At 37.6% G+C, this 6,494-nt stretch overlaps 1 long non-coding RNA gene across 1 annotated transcript in view; it reads left to right on the top strand.

Annotated features, from left to right (window-relative positions):
- The first annotated feature begins 915 nt into the window (after nt 1–915).
- The window catches only part of LOC115430172 (uncharacterized), a 24,072-nt gene continuing 18,493 nt past the window's right edge, over nt 916–6,494 (top strand). Inside the window, exon 1 of the long non-coding RNA XR_003936893.1 lies at nt 916–928. This is a non-coding gene — a long non-coding RNA (uncharacterized LOC115430172). The remainder of the gene's footprint in view (nt 929–6,494) is intronic.

Here is a 6,494-nt window from a genome sequence, read left to right as displayed (position 1 = left end):
TCTATTTGGTCAAGTCCAGGTTCAGCAACATTATATGTCCAAAGGATGAGGTCAGCTGAACCTGAATATACTGAATGACCAGGTTGTTCCATCAATGGATTTTTTTCTTCCCTGATGCTACGGGCATATTCCAAGATGATAATCCCAGGATTCATCAGGCTCACATGGATTGTCCACCACAGAGTCCAGACCTTAATCCCATTGACAATCTTCGTGATGTGCTGGAGAAGACTGTGCATCGGTCAGACTCTCCCATCATCAATACAAGATCTTGGTGAAAAATTAATCCAGCTTTGAATGGAAATAAATGTTGTGACATTGCAGAATCTTATCAAAATTATGCCAGAGCGAATGTGTGCCGTAATCACAGCTAAAGGTGGTCCGATGAAATATTAGTGTGAGGTTTTTTTTGGCCAAGCAGTGTATTACTCAGTTACTGGACATTCTGTTATAATTTTCCATTTACTCCACCCTCTGCAAGTTGAACACCAGTCAACCCGTAGATACAATACAATAGAATTTTGATATTTTCTTATGTACCAAGAGCCCCTACCCACTTTTGCTTTCTCTGTGATTTTTATCCTGCCATCTGTAGCCTGAATAGTTGAAATAGTTTGGTGAAAGATAACAGATAAAGTGTGGTTTGGCTTAATTGATCTTACTGGGTCTTTGTAGCTCATGGATTTGAGGGTGGAGTGGATGAACAGGTGTTTGTCACAGCATAGGGCAGATGCTCCAGCCCTGTTTGAAACTGGTCTGGTTCACAGCCAACCCAGACCTGCTGGGTTACTGTCATACTGACGCTGTTTGCTAGCAAGGCCAACTTTTAGATAAAAGTCTGTACAGATTTTGACAGTTAAGACTTCTTCTGAAGTTAAGCACCTCTGCTTTTTCTGTTTTGTCCTTAACTTTCATTTTGTCTGCTTTGGTTTAACTTTGATACAAACTCCACAGCCATAAGCCTACATAACATATGTTCATCAGGCAGTATGTACACAAAGCTAGCAAACAAGTCAAAGCTATTTGTTTTGTGTGTATAGCTTATCACCATGTGGATATTTTTGCATGTATCTGGGGATAGAACCATTTCGCCTCTGATCACCTTGATAATGTTTTCACATTATATCAAGGGTTTTAAAGGGGTTTAGGTCAGGTGTTAACTTGCAGTTAAAGTGGTGGAGAAAGTGTATGTACTAATATAGACCATAGACACATAATGGAACATACCAAACTGCAAATATTTTTTCCAGTACTATTAATCAATCATGTGTTGACAGGACGGTCTGTGCAAATTTAAGATTGATGTAAATGTTTTAGATTTTCTATGTCAGAGATTTGATTAGTTGAAAACTTTATGTTTTGCATAATTTATTGTCTGGGATATTGTTTCCAAATTATCCTGCTGTTTATGATTCACCTCACCCAGATCTACAGCAACAACATCGGGGTGTTATCCAGACTAGATAAATGTGGAAAGATGGTATCTAGAAGTGGGAGGGCGATCACGACTCAAATGATTGAACTACCTGAAGGTATCATTGTGAATGTGCAGGACACTTACAAATATCTGTGGATCCCATGGGCAAATGGCAATCATGAGGAGGCAGCACGGAGGTTGGTCACAGCCAAATACCTACAGAGGGTAAGGCAGGTCCTGAAAAGTCAGCTGAATTGCAAGAATAAGATCCAGGCCATTAACACCTATGCCCTGCCAATAATCAGACACCCCACTGGCATAACATCCTGGCCACTAGAAGAGATACAAGCCACTGATATCAAGACAAGGAAGCTCCTTACAATGCATGGAGGGTTTCACAATAAGCCCAGCATAATGAGGTTGTACACAAAACGAAAGGAGGTAGACCAAGGACTAGTGAGCATCAGAGCCACTATCCAGGAGGAGACAGCAGGCCTTCAGGAATAAGAAGAATGCCCCCAATGACCAACTGCCAAGTGAATGCCTCAGGCAGTAGAAGCCTAGTAAGGAGGAGGAGTCTGAGGGGCTACCATGGAAGCACAAGCCCCTGCATGGCATGTACCACCAGCAAATTGAAGAGGTGGCGGACATCAAGAAAATATACCAGCGCAAGCTGGAAAAGGCTGGACTGAAAGACAGCACAGAACCACTACTCATGGATGCACAAGTACAGGCCCTAAATACAAGATCAATAGAGGCCAGGGTCTACCACCCCAGACAAGGTGCAGGCTGTGTAGAGAAGCCCTTGAGACAATGCAGCACATCACAACAGGGTGTAAAATGTTGGCAGGTTAGGCATACAGGAAACAGCATAACAAGGTAGTGGGCACAGTGTACAGGGTACATCTGTACTGAGTTTGGACTGGAGGTCCCAGGGTCAAGATGGGAGACGCCCCCGAAGGTGATCAACAACAAACAAGCAAAGATTCTGTGGGACTTCCAGATCCAGCCTGACAAGATGGAGATGGCCAATCAGCCTGACAAAGTGGTGGTCGATAAACATCAGAAGACGGCAGTGGTGATAGATGTAGCAATTCCAAGTGATAGCAACATCAGGAAGAAGGAACACAAGAAGCTGGAGAAATACCAAGGGCTGAAGGAGGACAAAAAAATATGGGCTGTTAAGGCAACAGAGGTTCCAATAATGATCAGGGCACTGGGGGCAGGAAGTCATTTTCTGACCAGATTGCCTGACCCTGTGTGTCTGATTTGAAAATATACTGAATATATTTCACAAGGATGACCTATAAACATGTCCAATGTAATCATTGTTTTTATGTATGCAATAGAGCATGTCCTCATGGTCTTTCACTTGGTTTCTTGTGACTAATTAATGTAGGTTGTGGCTGTAGGCAAATATGTTGTCAATATGTTGTTCCTTGTTGCCCTTTGTAATACTGTAACACTGTAATAAATTAAACCTGAAAAAAATGGATGACCTCTAGGAAATGAATTAATTAATGTCAATAAATACATAGATCAAAACAAAGAGTCTACAGTCAACCATAAAAGAGCAAACAATTGTATAAGTGAAATGGCTTTGCAGTTTTTTTAAAAAATGGAAATAAGTTGTGCATGCAGTGAATTAGTTCCCTCATACTTATGTCATTTGCGATGTTTACTGCATATTCATTTTCATTATATTACATTTCCCAAGTTTTGTATGTGTTAGGTCAAATTCACACACCCTGTTTTCTTCCTACAGGTGTTGTTTGCCTTTGGGAAGCTGAAAATGTAGCTGTTAATTAACTTGCTGCCGATCTCACACTTGTAGCTATCTGTCAACACTTCCTTTACAGGAATAATCTAAATGGTCTGGGAAGTTGCACCTTCACACTTCTATGTGGGTGTGCTGTTCTATGCTTGTGTGCATAAAAATAAAGAACTGGTTTTGGCTTCAGCCTCTGTGCTGCAGATAGACCTTACTTTTCCCTTAATTGTCTCTCCATCTTGTATAGAATAGAATAGAATAGTATAGTTTCTGGAATTGAAATGGAATAGTGCCACTCTGGGTCATTGAATAAATGACTATGCAGTTAACACCTGTAAAGGGCTTATTTTTAGTGTAGCTGCATTCAAGAGCAGCATTTGTGATTTTTATTATTATTTTTTTTAATCACCAAAGGCACATCAGTTAGAACTTATGTTCAGGCACATCTCCAGAAAACATTCACACTCAAATGTTCTTTATAATCTCATGTTTGTTCATTCTTAAAAGAAAAATATCTCAAATGCCTTGAAATGATTTCTTCAAATTTGGAGCAAAAGTTCACATAGAGGCAAGGATGATCTGAAAAGACTTGGTGTTCAAAGGTTAAGAATAACTGCTGAACAAAACATTAGAATTATAAGTCTGGATCATCAATGTACAAAATCTTGGCAATTGTGTGGTTACTATGTTTTGAGTCCTTTTCCCTCATTGCCAACGCCACAGTTAAGGTAACAAACATACTTGATGAACATTGCAAAAAGAAGTACGATGTATAGAAAACATTAAAACATTCATGAAATAAATGTTAAACCATTTTGCCAGTTTCATAGATTACACATTCAGAAACGTTCTTTATATTTTTTAAAGAAGTTCGATAGATATTAAAATAACTAAACTTTACCACTAAACTTGATTCTTGGACAATGACATATTATAATGCTTATAAATCTACCATCAAACCCAAATTAATTAAAAGTCTTAAGAAACATGTTGATCCTGTATCAAATACTATTTTGTATGCTTATGCAAGTATTGTGATTGAAAAAAAAAAAAGGAAAAAGAATGGTCAAGGTTGCCACCTCACTGAGGACACATAGGATTCATCATCATCTCTGTTCTATATACTGTACCTCAGTGGAGATTGTAGATACAGTGGCTTGTGTTGTGCTTCCTGAGTCTGAAATTTTGAGGTAAAAGCGTAAAATTGAATTTAAATCCATTCAATGTATACAGTTACAGCATTATAATGTGTAATTCAGGTTTGGTACAAGTGCAAACAGTGTCTGCGATTACTACATTGTTGATGTGCTGATGTTTAAGAAAAGGTCCACGATGTTTTTATCTTTACTTTTTACTTTCTCCATTAGTGTAAGGCATGACTAATCTGTGTGTAAAGCAATGGGATAAATGCTGAGTATAATTTTAATTTAGTTTCAGTCAAGTCAACACTTCTGTACTGAGGATAAGCAATTTAAAATCAAATAATTTTTAGTGTGTGAGAATACATCATAAAATTGGAATGGTTTGTGCCTGTGTTTCACTTTTAGCGGCTGTGTATTGGATGTATGCCTGTGTGTATTTGTGTCATTGCAGAGCTACAGCTGACATCAACAATGATCAGCTAGGTGATATAAAAAGGTAAAAGGTAGCTTATACAACACTGCATTAATGCAGATGGCAGTGGTTCTCAAACTTTTCACATTGTAGTGCCCCCTTGAAATGGACTTTTTTTTTTTTTTTTTTAAGCCAAGTACCTCCAACTCTTACTTCAGCATTTTTGATTGAAAAAGATTTGGCAAAATTTGTTCCTGTGCCAAAGGTGTCTGTTTATATTTTCACAACTTTGTAAACAAAGAACATATTTAACTGTAATATAAAATAAATTTAAAAATTACGTTTTGTGTGCAAAATATAAACTGAAAAGTGCCCTCTTTCATTGATTAAAAATGAATAAATAAATTGGTCATTAATTAATAAATGAACCTTTCATCAACAAAAAATAATTCCTTATCCACTCAAACTCATTTTGAATAATGTAAAACAGAAATGTTCTTAAAATGTTACCAAAGCTTAAACAAAATGATTGACAATAAAACTATTATATTAATGTATTTATTGTGTTTTATATTTCAGCATTAATTCTCATTTATTTTGTATTCTGTACATGATGACTTATTTAATGGATTTTTCTAAAAAAAAATTTCAAGTACCCCCTGGGCTTCTCCCAAGTACCCTTGGGGGTACACGTACCCCACTTTGTCTTACCTGAGTTGTCTAGTTGCCTATTGATGGCTCTCGGAGAGATGACACTGACTGAATAGCCTTGATTCGTCTTTGTCTATCCCTTGGTCTGTTTAAAATAAACTTCCTCTTAGTTGGAGTGCACATACTGATGTACATATTCCCTATCTTACTGCATCATTTTGCTCCAGTCCAAAGACATATTGTTTGAAGTGTGTGTTTGTGTCTGTTTGGGTGGAGCCCTGAAGGTAACAGCTCAGAGAGATGTACTGTGAAGTTCAGTCATCAGAAGAACGATTGATATGAGGAGACAGCTGGATTGACGCAAGCACACATGTAGTCTCACACTTGAAGGGCCTTGGGGATTCTATGCACTGTACCAGGTAGAATAAACACACAGTCCCTACATGCACACACCATACACACTTCCACAAAGAGGAATAAAGCCAGTACTAGTTTTAAGTTTTACAAGGCCAGTATTTAACCCCTAACCAATCTGAAATTTGAAAATAGAATTTAAAGCAATGAGGAAATCAAGGAAGTTATTATGAGATGATTGATGAATGAAAGCTGCTTGATCGTTTTTTTTAGCGTCACTGGGCAAAAAAAACCCAACCAAAAACATAATTCCCTTTCAGTATATTGTAATTCAAGTGGTCTGAGAGGCTATTATGTTTTGCAGCTGTTGAAAATATACCCCGCGACCCCTAGTTCTGGCTCATCACAGGTGTTTACAGACAGGTAGGAGGGTTAAACATATAATAGACAATAATTATGACCAATCACTGTCAGATATGACCAGTACATGATTCATACGTAGATTAAAAAATAATTATCCTTAGACTTTTAGTTTTTTGATTTGGACAGAAAGGAGAGAGCTGCTGAAGGAAGATTTTTATTCACAGATATAAGCCTCTTTCTTTTAAACCACCTTATTTTGAGTTATAAAACCCAAAATTGCAGCATTTCACATATGATGGACTAAAAGGTTTCACAGAGGCAAAAATTAAATCTAGTTGTAGCTATTCAAGGTAACATGCACAGTACTTTTTTCATGAATCCACC

This window comes from Sphaeramia orbicularis, chromosome 12 (genome assembly GCF_902148855.1).
Source record: "Sphaeramia orbicularis chromosome 12, fSphaOr1.1, whole genome shotgun sequence".
Taxonomy (NCBI): Eukaryota; Metazoa; Chordata; class Actinopteri; order Kurtiformes; family Apogonidae; genus Sphaeramia; species Sphaeramia orbicularis.
This window is presented reverse-complemented; position numbering and strand designations above follow the sequence as displayed.